Source organism: Papio anubis, chromosome 3 (genome assembly GCF_008728515.1).
Source record: "Papio anubis isolate 15944 chromosome 3, Panubis1.0, whole genome shotgun sequence".
Lineage (NCBI taxonomy): Eukaryota > Metazoa > Chordata > Mammalia > Primates > Cercopithecidae > Papio > Papio anubis.
Genome location: NC_044978.1, coordinates 109,298,356 through 109,315,623, shown reverse-complemented (window position 1 = coordinate 109,315,623; position 17,268 = coordinate 109,298,356). Strand labels below are relative to the sequence as shown.

Sequence of the window (17,268 nt, the reverse complement as noted above, 5' to 3'; positions counted from 1 at the left end):
CATGTCAGAATTGGAATTGCTGCCCTAGGTAACTCTTAGGTGGAATCCCGCAAGTTTCATACATAGTGTTTTAATTGTAGCTATGAACTAGATTGTGTCCCTCCAATTTTTTTCTTGAGGCCTTTAACCTTCAGTGTGATGATCTTTGGAGATAGGCTGTGCAGGGAGTTAATTAAGGGTAAATGAAACCATAAAGAATGGGCCCAAATCTGAAATGGATGGTGCCTTCGGAGAAAGAGAAAGAGACAACAAAGCTGTCTCTCTCTACCATATCAGGGCATAATAAGAAGGCAGCCATCCCCAGGCTACAGAAAGAGTGCACATTTGCCAGGAATTTAATCAGCCACCACCTTCGTCTTCGACTTCCCAACCTCCAGGACTGTGAGAAATTAATTTATGTGGTTAAAGCCACTCAGTCTGTGGTATTTTGTTGTGGCAGCCTGAGTAGACAAACAGTTATTATTTAATTACATAAGTGTATATTTTATAATTACTGTATTATTTATTTCTTGTTCTATAAATTTTGTACACACCTTTGTTTTATTATATTATTTAATGGGAATTAGATATATAGAGTTGAGTTATTTGCTATCCTCTTTCATAGCACGGTGTCATAATTGGTTTATGCACAACCTCTCACTTATTTTGGGACCATTTATATTATTTTAATTTGCTGTTACATTCCAGAAGCAAATGTATATTTCTTTCTTATCATAAATATCCTGCTTAATAGATTTGATAAATGCATTTGACTGTGAACTTATCTTTATAAAATATATCTTGTGGCATTCGAATGCATCAGTGGTATAGGTTTGTTAGTTGTATCATGCTCTAAATGTCATTTGAGTTCTTGACTTTTTCACTTGAAAGTATATTTTAATATCTACCTATGTAGCTCTGTGTATACTAGTCTTTTTTTTTTTTTTTTCTAAGTAAGTATGCTGTAGTGGGCATCTACCAAATGTTATTTAGGTATTTTTCTAGTGACTAACTTCTAATTCCTCTCCAACTCCTCTTATTAAAAATATCATCACAATTCACACTATGCAAGTTTGGACCCTAAACTGTGTGTGGCCCATAATTGAGGCTTTGATTTTGTAAAAATCACTTTTCACCGGAAGTCCTAGTCACACTGAAAACTGCCCAACTATGCATGTTAATGGGAAGAAGTGTTCTTTGCATTTGATGCTGAGTTAGGGGAACACTACATTGCTTGCTTGGTTGCTTGGTTATTTGTTGTTGGTGGTGGGTCTTTTCTTTTTCTTTTCTTTTTTTTTTTTTTTTTTTTGGTTTGGATGCTTTTCTTTTCTTATTTTTATTTTTCTTATTTTTTTTTTCCTTTAACTTTTATTTTAAGTTCCTGGGTACATGTGCAGAATGTGCAGATTTGTTACATAGGTAAACGTGTGCCATGGTAGTTTCCTGTGCAGATCAACCCATCACCCAGGTATTAAGCCCAACCTCCATTAGTTCTTCTTCCTGATGCTCTCCCTCTCCACAGCCCTCATTTTTAATCAGGCTCCAGTGTGTGTCGTTCCTTGCCGTGTGTCCATGTGAACCTCGTATGTATTTAATAATAGGTTTCATATCTTACAATGAGTATGAGAAATGATTTACTTGTAAGTTCACTTTCATCTTAAAATTATGGCTTTCTTCATTCTCTTATTTTGGTACATGAGGCTATCCCCTTCTTTTGAGTTAGACTTTTTATTTAATTGCTCTAATTTATCAAACTTTTTTTTTTTTTAATTTATAAGAGCACTGCATGCATCACCTTAGTTTGTCATGTTGCTAAAAGTTCTCCAAGCATTGCTTTTCAGAATCTAATGCATTTACATTGTTGGCAGTTGAGAATTTTGACTAATGAGAACATATGGTGCTGTCAGTACAACAATAGCACACTGTTTAGAATAAAATCAATTATCTATCAAAATTAATCATCTATCATTTCAAGCAGAATATGCACTACATGGCATACAATACAATGTGAAAAGTGCTTCCAGGAGATGTAGAATGTGGCAGTATGGCAGAAAAAAAGAACAACTATTAGTAAAGCAGAACATACTCATAAAAAGTAAACACTTTACAAAGTCATTTTTTGTGATCAGGTGGATAATAATAAATCAGAACAAATACTATATTGTAGCTTGGAGGAAAAACAGTGAGCCTTGTTTATCATAAATAAAAGAATATTCAAATATAATACATCAAATAATTATGTTTTTAACTTTTACTTTCAGTTCAGGGGTACATCTGCAAGTTTGTTATACAGGTAAACTCATGTCACGGGGGTTTGTGGTACAGATTATTTCATCACCCAGGTATTAAGCCTAGTAACCCTTAGTTATTTCTCCCGATCCTCTCCCTCCTCCCACCTTCAACCTGCTGGTAGGCCCCAGTGTCTCTTGCTCCCCTTCAATGTACAGGTGTTCTTATTATTTAGCTTCCACTTATAAGTGAGAACACATGGTATTTGCTTTTCTGTTCCTGCGTTAGTTTGCCAAGAATGATGGCCTCCAGCTTCATCCATATCCCTGAAAATGACATGATCTCATTATTTTTTATAGCTGCATGGCATTCCATGGTGTATATGTGTACATATACCACCTTTTCTATATCCAGTCTGTCGCTAATGTGAACTTAGGTTGATTCCATGTCTTTGCTGTTGTGAATAGTGCTGCAATGACCATACGTATGCATTTTATGATAGAGTGATTTATATTCCTTTGGGTATATACCCAGTAATGGGATTGCTGGGTCAAATGGTGCTTCCATTTTTATATCTTTGAGGAATTTCCATACTGCTTTTCACAATGGTTGAACCAATTTACACTCCCAACAGTGTATATGCATTCATTTTCCTCTGCAACTTTGTCAGGATCTGTTATTTTTGACTTTTCTGATAATAACCATTCTGATTGTTGTGAGATGGTATCTCATTGTGATTTTGATTTGCATTTCTCTAATGATCGGTCACATTAAACTTATTTTCATATGCTTGTTGACCACATGTATATTGTGAGATTTTTAAATATTTCATGTTTCTGTTTTTGATTTTTGTAATTTTTGAAGCAAAATTAGAAATTCAAACATTAATTCAGAAAGAAAAAGTCTACATTATATGCCACATATCCTAATAGGTTCATTGTTTGTCTTGTGATGTATTTATTAAAGTACAACAGTTGGTAGATCTTTTGGGGAATGAGAGAATGAAAGAAGTGGATAAATTTGAAATATTGCCGCATTGTTCTTTAGAGGCTTTTTGAAACTGTTGTGACAGAAGTATCATCTTAATAATTTTATTTTTGCCAGTATTGCTACTAGCAAGTGGAGAGTTGTGAGGCAGAAATAGAAGAAAACGAAATATAGGAGTGACATGATCTTTTGACTTTCAGAGATGCATCCTGATTTGTTTCACGGGAGGAAAGAAAACTGTAGATGATTTTTATGTCTATGAGAGTGTTTGGGTGTTCACACTTATAACATTTTATTTGACTGGGAAATACAACTTATAAGCACTTGTTTTGTTTTGCAAAATTATTATACTAAATTGAGAACATCTAACTTAAATTTCATTAAAAACAATTTGAGGCCTCAGAAATTCCAGATAAACAAGATGTCACTTGGTATTTAGACATTTAGAATGTCACTCATTCAAAATAAAGTGATGTTATGCCTAGAAGACATAGTTTCAAAATAGAAGAGTTTAGCATAACAATGCCAATCATATTGAAAAGCAGATATTAGAGAATATCTAATTTTCTTGGTACACCATGCTTTCGAAGAATGAGAATTGTTGAGACCTCATGAGGTTAAATAGAATAATTTTATTTTTGGTGGAGGAATTATGGAAAACTTTAAAAATGACATCAGTTATTTTATCTCTGTAAAAAACTGGTTCTATGCAAATAAGAATTTATACTACTCATAAATGTTAGAAAGAAAAATATTTAATTCCCAAATTTGATTTCTATAATGGCATTTTCTTTTTATCATAAAAAGGATATATGTATAATGAATTAATTGGGGAGACAGAAATATTAGGACATGTGTGTATAAAGGCCTAAATAAAACGTAGTCCTATATAGCAGATTAACGTGTGTGTGTACACGTGGGTTCACACAGTTTCATGCACAAGTGATTGTGTGTGTATGTGTGAGACAAAATAAATTGTGAAAACACTGGAGTGATTGGCCATGTGCTATTAATCGAGGGAAGATAGAACAACAGAATCAGTGGAAACTGGAGAGCTTATGAGCTAATCTGCATCTCTGAAGCTCGTTGGTGACTCAGCTACTGTAAATATATATGAATGTGCATGTTGCCATCTCAAAGACTTGCAGAGACAATGTCTTATTATCTTAAGAATAAAAATAATATTTTATTGTGTTATTTTTGTATCTAGCTAAAAACCTCTATTTTAAGTTATTTTACTTTGGCTTTTGCCTTTGAGGACAGAGAGACCTTTGAGGATACAGAGTGGAACTTGTAAGCATTTACTTTCTCACAAATACATAGACATGCATCGGGGCAATTAAGCTAGGTTTTAGCTACATCTTCACTCTTTTTTAATGGTATTTACCTTTATTCGTTTTTAATGGTATTTACCTTTATTGTCCTTATTTGTGTATTATTTAGTCACTAAAATTAGATTTCTTACCTTTCATGAAAGTCAAGATCTAACTTCATAAAATAATTGAGTTGTCCTTGAAATAAGATTTCCATTTTTTGATGTTGCTGAAGGTTTCTTTGGCACTCTTAGAATAAAGCAGTCTAATGGGAAGAACCAGATAAAGCATTATAATACTAAATTAGATATGATTCTTTAATACTGGAGTATAGGAGCTTTATTTTTTCCTGATCCTGCTTTCAGTGAAAGATCCTGATCTTTCACTGAATTTTGTAGTGGCTTGTTTTTTTCTTTTAATAATAAATCTTACCAATTCTTACTGAACTTTCAATTAATTATACACATCTTTCCCCAGTTTTTCATATTGAGTTATTTTCTCTGTTTATCATTATTATTTTTAACTTTTTATTTTAAGTTCAAGGGTATGAGTGCAGGTTTGTTACATAGGTAAACTTGTGTCATTGGGGATTGTTATACAGATTATTTTGTCATTCAGGTATTAAGCCTAGTATCTATTAGTTATTATTATTTGTTGGTTAGAATATCTAGATCACGTGACCTTATTATTGATCTTTCTATCATCAAACACTTTAAAAAAATAAATGTTGCAGGTAAAATGTCATAGATTCCATACAAATTTTTATGGATTAAGAAACACATACTTTAGTGATTGTGAGAAAAACATTGGGTTTCATAATGTCAGGGCAAAATATCCCCTGAGGACTCTTATCCAAATCTGTATGAACATTTACAGCAAAACATCTTACTTTTACTCTCCCTGTGAGTATGTGTTTTTCTAATTTGTTATTGTGGTTAAAATATCCATAATGTAAAATTTATCATGGAAACTATTTTTAACTGTACATTTTGCTGGAATGAAATACATTCACAATGTTGCACTATCATCACCACTATCCAGCCACATCACTCTTCACCAAGTACAATTGAAACTTTATACCAATTAAACAATAATTTCCCATTTCCATCTCCCCCGCCCCTAGGAAATCACTATTCTGTTTTCTGTTTTGTGTGTGCTCTAAGGACCTCGTATAAATAGAATTGCACAGTTTTGGTCTTCTTGTGACTGGCTTGTTTCACCTAGCATAATGTCCTCAAGGTTCATCTATGTTGCAGCGTGTCTGACTTTCATTCTTTTGTAGGGTTGAATAATATTCCATTGTATGTATATACAACATTTTGCTGTCTATTCAACAGTCGATGGACACAAGTTTCTTCTATATTTTAACTATTGTGTAATGCGGCTATAAACATAGGTGTACAAATATCTCTTTGAGCCTCTGCCTTCAACTTGGAGGGTTATATTCCCAGAAGACTTCAATGGGAAAAGCAAAATCTCTTTAAAAATTGGTGCTGTCATGGACATAAAGATGAAATAACAGACTGAGGACTCCAAAAGAAAGGAAATAGGGAGAGGGTCAAGGGTTGAAAAAGCTACCTATTGGATACTATATTTACTATTTGGTGATGGATTCACCAGAAGCCCAAGCCCCAGCATTAGGCAATACAACTATATAACAAACCTGTACACCTACCCCTGGATCTATAATAGAAGGAAAATAATGGTGTTGAGAAAAGTGAATTTCCACATGTAAAAGAATCAAGTTGGAGCCTAATCCAACACCATATATAAAAATTAACTCAAAATGGATTACAAGCCTAAATGTAAGACATAAAACTATACAATTCTTAGAAGAAAACATAAGGCAAATGCTTTACGACACTGGATGTGGCAATAATATCTTAGATATGGATAATATAGTTAACAAAATGCAGTAAATTCCTAATAGTTTATATGGTAATCTTTGAAGGTAATTACAAATGAAATTCTGAGATATGATTATTTGCAATATGACTAGCATAAAGTACATTGATTTCCTATGGGAAATGGCAAAAACTCACTTTCTAACTTAAATATTTATAAATATCATGTAATTTAAATGTGTGTTCCTTTGGGAAGAAGTTTAGTAGATAGAAGAGCTATATGTATATTCAGGAATTTCTTCATGATATGATTTCATGGAAGAGTGTATTAGTTACAGAAATATTTATTCCTTTCTCTCTTCCTAAAATTAAACTTTGCAAAGTTAAATCTACACAATTGTCCCTTCTAAACATGAGTATAAATCTACCACTAAGAAGATCTAGGCTACATATTTATTTTAGAGAAATTTCGTTATTACAACAAAAAAAAATCCTAAAGTCAATTCTAGGAAGTAGTAGTATCTCAGAGGGAGGACTGCTGTTATTGAGTGCATTACAACTTCTGCCACAAAAAAAAAAAAAAAAAAAAGGAAACCCATTTTGTAAATTTTGACTACATTTTCCTGATCAGTCTCTTCCTCTTACTCTGTCTGTCTCTCTGTGTTCCGAACTCTCTTATAACAAGTAGCTACACTGAGTGTGGAACTGAATGGGTTATTGGTAATCACAGGTAATCAAAGATAAACTACAAATATGGCCCTTTATTTGGGGAAAGAAAAGAAAGAGGCAGAATCATTGTTGATATCATATAATTACATTCTTCTCCAACTTTTGCTTAGGTGTGCTCTTTTTGATGGAATATGGAGCTCTAACAAAATCATTTGGATTTTCTACCATGTGAACATTTGTAATATGTGATTTGGCGGTGGAATGATGGGAAAGAAGCATAAAACATTTTGACACGTAAACAAGTTTCACCCATCTGTGAGGAAAACAGAAGATTTATTAGACCTGTCTATCTGTAGATAAAAACAACATACAAAACTTTTACTGTTTCAGAAGACACAATGATTGGCTACCTCATAGGACTATGAGGACTCATTGAGTTAAGGAAAGTAAAAAAATTAGCAAGGTGTCTAGCATATATTAATTATGTAACATGTATATAGTTAAAATTACAGATGTTTTATAAAGGCATGTTTTTATCTCAATGTTTTCTCATACGACATTTGCTCTCAGTCTACTACTCCTACTTTTTTATTTATCAACTATAAGATTTTACTGTTGTTATTGTTGTTGTCTTAATACTGCCTGTGCCATCTCTCTATGGTCTGTGGTATAGTTGGCTTGTATATGTGGTATTTATTAGCCAACTATACAATATATGCAATATATAGTTGTCTAATAGCAAATATATTGGAAAGAACAAAGACTTTAGAGTCAGATAGACCTGGGGTCTAAACTCACTATTAAAAAGTTGGTGTTTTGGGGATGAATACTTGATTTTTTTTTTTTATTTTGATGAAGGAATACAAAGATAAGTTGGCCTGGCCATCCTTAGCTTAACCTGCAGAACCTAAGAATGTGACTGCATTTGAAAATACAGCCTTTTAAGAGATGATTAAGTTAAAATGAGGCCATTAAGGTGATGTCTTTATAACAAGAGGAAATTTGAACAGAGCAAGAATACACATGCATAGATGAAAGACTATGTGAGGATAGAGAGAGAGAATGCCCATCTAGAAGCCAAGGAGAGAGCCCTCAGAAGAAAGTGAACCTGTTGATGCCTTGATCTTGGAGGTCTAGCCTCCAGAACTATAAGCAAATAAATCTCTGTTGTTTAAGCCATCCAGTCTGTAGTATTTTGTTATGGCAGCCCTAGTAAACTGATACACAAATATTGATATCTGTCATAATTTTTAAAAATTAACTTTTTGAGGTGAAATTGACATAACATAAAATCAACCATTTTAAAGTAAACAATTCAGTGGTATTTAGTTCATTCACGATGTTGTGCAATCACTGCCAATAGTTCCAAAATCAGACCAGAGACAGGTCTAATAAATCATCTGTTTTCTTCACTGATGGGTGAAACTTGTTTACGTGTCAAAATGTTTTATGTTTCTTTCCCATCATTCCGCCACCAAATCACATATTACAAATGTTCACATAGTAGAAAATCCAAATGATTGTGTTATAGCTCCATACTCCATCAAAAAGAGCACACCAAAGCAAAAGTTGGAGAAGAATGTGATGACATGATATCCGAAACATTTCCATCATTCCAAAATAAAATCCTTACACATTTAACAGTTTTTTTTCCCAGTTTCCTCTGTCCTGTTTCTTATAATGTTGATTATAACATTAATGTAGAACTTCAGTAAGGTAGGTTAGATTGTATAGCTAATTCCTGTTTTTTTAAAAATATTTTTGTTGTTAGGTAGTCATAAGCTAAATAAAATTCTATGAAAAGCTGATTGAAAGAAGTTCACCATCATCTAAGAAAAAAAAAATACCTAAAGAGCAAGCCAGTAATAATTTTCTCCTTCATTAAATGGAGCTGCTCTAGTCTTCAGGACACAGACGTAACTGTACAGCCAAACCACTGGCCACATCCCGTGAATTGGTTTACTATAGAAACTCTGGCTATTTCTAATTTCAAGCAAATGAACATCTAGATGCACTCCAAGTTCTGCCCATTGGGAGAATTTCTGTTCACTAGCGTTCTTCAAGGATATCTCAAAACAGGGCTATAATGTTGTATCTATTTACCTTTAGGCCATGCCTACATACTGTACAGAACCCTATGTAAACTAGGCCCTTTTTCTGCAGTCAATTGATTATAGAGAACTCTCTAATGAGGCAGTAGACGTGGACTGGAGAGAGAAGGGAACATGGCAGGAGTAGGAACCATGGGCATTTGAGCTGCTTCCTCACGTAACTTTCTTGTTCTTCAGGGCTTCCTTCAGTCCAGTCTCACATATACAATTTCCATTTAATGTTGGAATGCAGCCACGCATACCTAATTTTATGTCTTGTGGGGTCAAACAGTACTCAGTTCACGATGAGCACCTCAGGTCACATAGTAACTTGATGCCTGGGGTTAACATTCAGTTGCTTCCCAGTAAATAGGATAACCAATAACTTCCCACAAATTTGCAGTACTCTGGATCAAATTTAAAGTTCTAGTTAACAACAACAAAAAAAAAATTGTGAAGAATATGTGGTGTGAGGCTGAATTGTAAGTGGTTAAACATGGTTTTACTCATGGTGAACTGAGTCTATTTATCAACTGATGTGACACTGTAAAATATCAGCTTAATTTGGGATAGAAAATCAAATCAACCTTATTGTTGGTGCCTGGGGGATTAATGATTCTACATTTTCATTTTGATTCATTTATTTTGATCTTAAATTGTGAAACTCAATTACTAGAGATAAATCCCATCTAGTCTCATGGCATAATTAGTTTTTGTAGAGTCCATTATCCTAATAATTATACTCTAATTGGCATAAAAATAAAATATTCTGATAAGCAACATCAGGAAATAATAGCAGCAATTAATAGTAATTAAATTCCATGCAGCCCATCATAGAGCTCAGAGGTTGAAGGTGATTTTAAAAGTACATTTAGTAGGACTCAAGCAGAAATCATAAATACTTAATATGCATTGTTTTATTTTTAATTGATTACGCTAGCTAAAATACACTAAAAGTTCACAATAGAGAATTTTTTCTATACTAAAAATAATTCTGAGTGAATTCAATGAGTACATTTATGTTGTGTTTAAGCTTTTATTCATTCATTTAATCCAACATGCCTACCCTATGTTAGGCATTGAATTGAATACTGAGGGAGAAACAACTTATATAAGACATATCCTGAATCTTAAGGATGATAAAACTTCATCATAAATTCAGATTGTAAAATGAGGTCCCCTGACTGGAGATCTGAATTCAGGATAAAATGTAATCTCTGTTTGGTGGTAACGGTGGGCATGGAAATTGAGAACATCTTTTTCACCTACTCTGTTTTCATGCAGAGAGATTACAAAAAAGATGACCTTTTTGTCTCTATTTCCTGAGTTACTCCGTTCCCTGAATCCTCTGGAAAAGAGGAGTGAGTTCTTTGATTAAGTCTGAGAGCTAAAATTGAAGTTGCATGGCCAAGTCCATCTTATTTTTTTCTTTAGAATGTTCCTACCTGCATAGGATGTATTTGCTTTGATCTTCATGCTGTAAAATTTACATGGGACAGATGCAACATCTGTGAGATGGGACTTCCAGTTGCTAGGCATTTTCCAAGAATACGTAGGTAAGGCAATCTAATTCTGGGGCATAGTTTTAGGAAACCAATAGGACATATACCTTAGCCATATTTTCCAATAACTCTGTCATGTGGCCTACATCAATGTTTCAGTTACTTATTGTTGAGCAACAAACCTGTCCAATATGCAGTGGCTGAAACAAAACCAATTTATTTTTTCTCATAATTTTGTGGGTTGACTGGGCTCACTTTGGTTGTTCTTATACTACATGTGGTTTAGCTAAGACCACTCACATAAGTTGTATTCAAAGCAAGTCCAAAGCAAGTTACTTGACCTATTGTTTATTGGGGACTATAGTGAAACAGTCTACCATAATCTACTTGGCCCCTTTGTTTACATCTCAATTGATTCTGAACTTGGACGAGGAATAGGGTTACTATAAATTAGAGTCATGAAATAAAAGCATTCTTTCCAAGTTACTTTCTTTCAGTGATGCTGTTTTTCTTCTTTTAAATCTTTCATATTTCTTAGCAATATTTGTTGCCAATTTTATAGATTATTTGAACTTTTATTCTCTGCATTTCTTCTATGTCTGCTCCTGATTTCAACACATCTGATTTGCTTCAGCATTTAGTCTCCTTCCCTGTTTTTAGCAAATTATATGCAAATTGTGGATAATTGTTTATTTTTACTTTTATGGTCGCTATCCTTTCCACACTATGCGGAAGTTCCATCTCAATAAGGAATCATTTTTTTCACCCAATATTTATATTTTTTTATTATTTATATAGTTTTTATGTTTTAAACCCACTAGTGCAATGTGAAAGATTTAACAAACCATTTTGTAATTTTATCTAGGGGTAATCTATCTGGTTCCACATTAGTGTAATGTCTAACACACTGCTTTCCTCAGAATAACCTGTAAGACGATAATAAGCAACACTATAATGAGTACCTTTTTGTTTTCATTGAGGAGAACAGCTTGAAATACAATGATACAAATAAGACATAAAACAAAAGACATGCTAAAAAGGCAGGGGGGCAGCCTTAATAAACACACATTGTGGCACACTGGGCAACAATATTGGATTCCTAACCAGCTTTTTTCAGATGTCCATTTCTTATATAAACCAAATATGTAGAACCATATGTTTAAATACCACTCCTGACTTATATGGTAGGCAGCATATGGTTTGTGTTATTTTTCCAGCCTCAGGGACAATTGCGCATTCGCCTTCCCTTATCCTTTTCCACTTATGATCATAACATGAACATTAATAAGGTGGTCAGTAGGAGATAGGGGTTTTATTTAGAATGATCAAATTGAGTAAAGATAACTGATCCATGGAGTTCTGGAAATCACATTAAATAAGTAATATTTGAAGAAGCTATCTTTAGCCTGGGATAGAAATACAAAAAGAAATGATAGCTATTTTCAAATATTTTAGGAATTGCCATGTGAATAATTTAAAAACTCTTTTGTATTATTCTAGAAGAATGATCATTAAGACCGATAAACAGTGCTTTCATAAGGGCAGACTTAAACTAAATGCAATAAGAAGCTTTCTGGAAATTAGAGTTGTCTAATCAAACTGAATTCTAGATAAGCAGACAGATTTCTTTCGTTAGAATTATGTAAGTAGATGTTGCAGCTCTTTAGCAACTAAAGAAATTTCTGTACTGAATAGTTTTTGAACTATAATATAAGAATAAGATTCTTTCTGGACGTCAGATTTTACTAATCATTTCCTAAATGTTATCATGATAAACTCTCTAAGAATTTATGGTAATTACCCAAGTTAAATGGCAAGATAAATTAATGTTTACGTCAACATGGTTTAAGAAAAATGACTGCCTGTGGTGGGCCATGGTGGCTCACGCTTATAATTCCAGCATTTTGGGAGGTCGGGCCGGGTGGGTCACTTGAGGCCAGGAGATGGCAAAAACCTGTCTCTACTAAAAATACAGAAATTAGTTGGGTGTGATGGCACCCTCTTGTAATCCCAGCTTCTTGGGAGGCTGAGGTGGCGGAACTGCTTGAATCTGGAAGGGAGGTGGACATGAGCCGGGATCTGGCCACTGCACTCTAGCCTGGGTGATGGGCAAGGCCCTGTCTCAAAAAAAAAAAAAAAAAGTAATTAAGATTTTCAAAGGTAGGTTTGGTGCTAATATTATTTAGTGTTATCTATGGATATTTCTCTCTGATTGCTCCACAATCTCATTGAAAACCAAATGGCTTGGTTTGAAGATTTCAGGCACTTTAAACCATGTCACTGTATGTTAATTTACTTAGCCAATAATTTCGTCTGTCTTACAAGTGCCTACTGATTTAATCAAGAACCAAAGCATCACCTGCTGGTAATCAGCCAGACACAGATAGTCACTTCTTCATTTCTATTCCCTTAGTACTCTAAAAAGTACTATATAAGCTATGCATGCTGAATTGTAATTATTTGATTGCATTAGTGTTTGTCTACTTAGATGATATAAAATACATATAATAGTTTTAATCCCCAGTAACTTGCCTAATCTCAGAAACATTCAAGTAAGTATTCATGATATGTTTGTTTAGTGAACATTAGCCTTTCATCTTATACATTTCTTCAAGGTTATATGACAAGGGGAAGAAAAAGAGCCATGTATAATATCAACTGCAATGGTTTTGGTCCTTTTTCGTGTACAGCAAATGTTACAGACCAGAGGTTAAGCTGCCAGTATATACTGAATATGGACCACAGACTGGTTTTGGTTTATTTGTTTTATTTTAGGCTTGCAAATATTTTTAAACTGTACCTATTACTAAAAATTAAAAATCATACTGTACATAATAACCTGGATATTGGATTTCCCTTTAGAAACAATCAAACCATTGTTCTTGTGTTTCATAATGCTTGACCCTTTAGACAAGACATATATTCTCTGATTTGCCACACTTTCCACCATTCCCTATTATTTCCTGATCACTGAAGCTAAAACATCAGTTGAGATTTATTAGCCTACAATCAGGAACACAATGACCATTTTGCTCTGGGTTCTATTCATCAGTTGGGTTTGGAGTCCCTGGTAGAGGAAGTTTTTCTTAAGATAATATCTGATTCTCATCTCTGTAATATATAATAAGTAGACATGTCCCATATGTCTTCTTCATACCCAGGATCTGTGCCCTTAGAAAGAAAAACTCAGGAAGTTTATACTGATGCAGTGAAAGCAGAGTACAGCAGATAATGATTCATTAACAATATCTTGTATTTGTAAAGATGAAGCTCTTCTTTTTTTAACTGGAGTGCTAATAAAACATAAGTAATCATCTATATCCAATTCCTAACATAAGCACCATTAACTAATTTATAATCCTTGGACTATAAAATGCAAAAATGAATCTATTCAAGGAGTGGAATAATCAGTGGAAAGTGCAAACAGAATGACCATTTGTTATTGAAATATCAACAAAGAGCAACATAATATAGCGGTTGGTGTATAGTCTACAGTGTCAAAATTGTAGCTTTTTAATATAGCTTGACTGTTCTGGGACAATTCAATCTCTTTATGCTTCAGTTTATTTGTCATTAAAATTGGAAATATAATAATGCTAACTTCTTAGTGTATGTCAGAATTAAATAAGATAGGACCTATAAAAAAGTTAGAAAAATGTCAGACACATCAAATGACTTAATAGACACAGGAATACATCAAAGATATTGTAGGTTCAGTTCCAGACACAATAAAGCAAATTTCAATAAAGTCAATTACAATTTTTTTTGTTTCCCAGTGCACATAAAAGTTTTACTTGCATCATACTGTGGCCTCATAAGTGTGCCATAGCATTATGTATAAAATAACAATGTACATTCTTGAATTAAAAATATTTTACTGGTGGACAAAGGTTAACTATCATCTGAGACTTCAATGAGTGATAACCTTTTTGCTGGTGGAGAGTGTTACCTTGATCTTGATTGCTGACTGATCAGATTGGTGGTTGCTGAAGGTTGAAGTAGCTGTGGCAGTGTTTCAAAGTAAAACAACAATGAAGTTTGACACACAAATTAACTCTTCCTTTTAAAATAGATTTTTCTGTAGCAGGTGATGCTGTTTGATAGCATTTTACACACAGTAGAATTGGGATCAATCCTCTCTAAATGCTGCTGCTGCTTTATTAACTATATTTACGATGTATTTTTAATATTTTGTTGTCATTTCAACATTGTTCACAGCGTCTTCACCAGGAGTAGCTTCCATCTCAAAAAATGACCTTCTTTGCACATCAATAAGAAAAACTTTCTCTCAAATTTTATCCTGAGATTGCAGCAAGTTAGTCACATCTTTAGGCTCCACTTCTAATTCTATTTTTCTTGCTATTTCTACCACACCTACAGCTATTTTCTCCACTGAAGTCTTGAAGTCAAAGTCTATTATGAAAGTGAGAGTTAGCTTCTTCCAAACTCCTGCTAATGTTCATATTTTGATTTCATCTCATGCATCATGAATGTTCTCAATGACATCTAGATTGATAAATTCTTTCCAGGAAGTTTTCAATTTACTTTGCCTAAACCCATAAGAAAAATTACTGTCAATGCCAGCTATAGTCTTATTAAATATATTTTTCTAAATAATAAGACTTGAAAGTCAAAAATACTCATTGATCCACAGGCTGTAGAATAGGTCTGGTGTTAGCAGGCATGAAAACATTAATCTCTTTATACATATTCATCAGAGCTCTTGGGTGACCTGGTACATTGGCAATGTTGGTAATATTTTGAAAGGAATATTTTATTCTGAGTAGTAAGCCTCAACAATGGGCTTAAAATATTCAGTAAACTGTGCTGTAAACAAATGTGCTGTCATCCAGGCTTTGTTGCTCTATTTATAGAGCACAGGCAGAATAAATTTAGTGTAATTATAAGGGTCCTAGGATTTTTGGAAGGGAAAATAAGCATTGGCTTCTCGTTAAAGTCACCAGCTGCATTAGCCCCCAACAAGACAGTTAGCCTGTCCTTTGAAGGTTTGGAGCCAAGCATTGACTACTCTTGAGATATGAAAGTCCTAGATGATACCTTCTTGCAATATATGGCTGTTTTGTCTACATTGAAAATCTGTTGTGGCCACCTTCATTAACTTAGCTAGATTTTCTGTATAACTTGCTGTAGCTTCTACATTAGCATTATTATTTCACACAGAACTTTTAAGTTGTCAGATGACTTCTTTCCTTAAACCTCATGAACCAACATCTGCTAGTGTCCAACTTTTTTTCTGCAGCCTCCTCACTTCTCTCAGCTTTCACAGAATGGAAGAGAGTTAAAATCTTTCTCTGGATTAGGCTTTGGCTTAAGGGACTGTTATAGCTGGTTTGATATATCCAGACCATATCAGCAATAAGGTTGTTTCACTTTCTTTTAGTTCCTCTGTCATACTTTCAATTTCCTTCAAGAACTTTCCCTTTGCATTCACAATTTAGCTAACTATTGGCATGAGAGTCCTAGCTTTTGGACTATCTCAGCTTTAGACATACTTTTCTTACCAAGCTTCATCATTTCTAACTTTTGATTTAGAATGAGAGACATATGACTCTTCTATTACTTGAATACTTAGAGGTGAGAAGCCACTGTAGGATTATTAATTGGCCTAATTTCAATATTGTTGTGTCTCAGAAAGTAGAGAGGATTGAATGAGGTGAGTGAGAGAAATGGGGAAATGGCCAGTGAATGGACGAATCAGAACGCATATATTTATTGAGTAGGCTTGCTATCCTAAATGGGTGTGGTTCAAGGCACCCAAAAACAATTACAATAATAATTGCAAATATTATTGATCAGATATTATCATAACAGATAATAAGAATAATGAAAGTTTAAAATATTTTGAAAATTACCAAAATGTGACACAGAGATTCAAAGGGAGCACATGCTGTTGGAAAATGGTGCTGATAGGCTTTGCCAATGCAGGGTTGCCACAAATCTTCAATTTGTTAAAAAAGCTGTATCTGTGAAGTATCATTAAGCAAAGTGTGATCAAATGAGGTATGCCTGTATTCGCTACACAAATAGTCATACATCACTTAATCATGGCAGTTTGTTCTGAGAAATGCGTCAAGCGATTTCATCATTGTGTGAATATCAGAAAGCATATTCACTCAAAGCTAGATGTTATAGCCTACTATACACCTAGGCAATATGGTATAGAAGATTGTTTTAAGAATATGAACCTAGACAGCATGTTAAAGTACTTAATACTGTAGATAACTGTAACACAGTGGTAAGTGTCAAAACATACCTAAACATAGAAAATGAACAGTGAAAATACTGTATAAAAATAAAAAAATGATATATCTGTTTAGGGCACTTACCATAAATGGAACTTGCAGGACTGGAAGTTACTCTGGATGAATCAGTGAATGAGTGGTGAGTGAATGTGAAGCCCTTGTGCATTGTTGTATGCTAATGTAGACTTTATAAACAATATTAAATTAGGCTACACTACATTTATTGAAAATATTTTTTCTTCAATAATAAGCTTAGCTTACTGTACCTTTTTACTTTCTATACTTTAAAATTTTTTAAACGTTTTGACTCTTATAATACTACTTAGCTGAAATCACAAACACACAGCTTGGGCAACACAGCAAGACTTCATCTCTACAAAAAATTAAAAATT

General features: G+C 33.7%; 1 long non-coding RNA gene across 1 annotated transcript in view; it reads right to left on the bottom strand.

Annotated features, from left to right (window-relative positions):
* LOC116274179 overlaps positions 1–6,908 on the bottom strand; it is a 61,330-nt gene extending 54,422 nt beyond the window's left edge. Inside the window, exon 1 of the long non-coding RNA XR_004182773.1 lies at positions 4,661–6,908. This is a non-coding gene — a long non-coding RNA (uncharacterized LOC116274179). The remainder of the gene's footprint in view (positions 1–4,660) is intronic.
* Between the last annotated feature and the right edge of the window lie 10,360 nt (positions 6,909–17,268).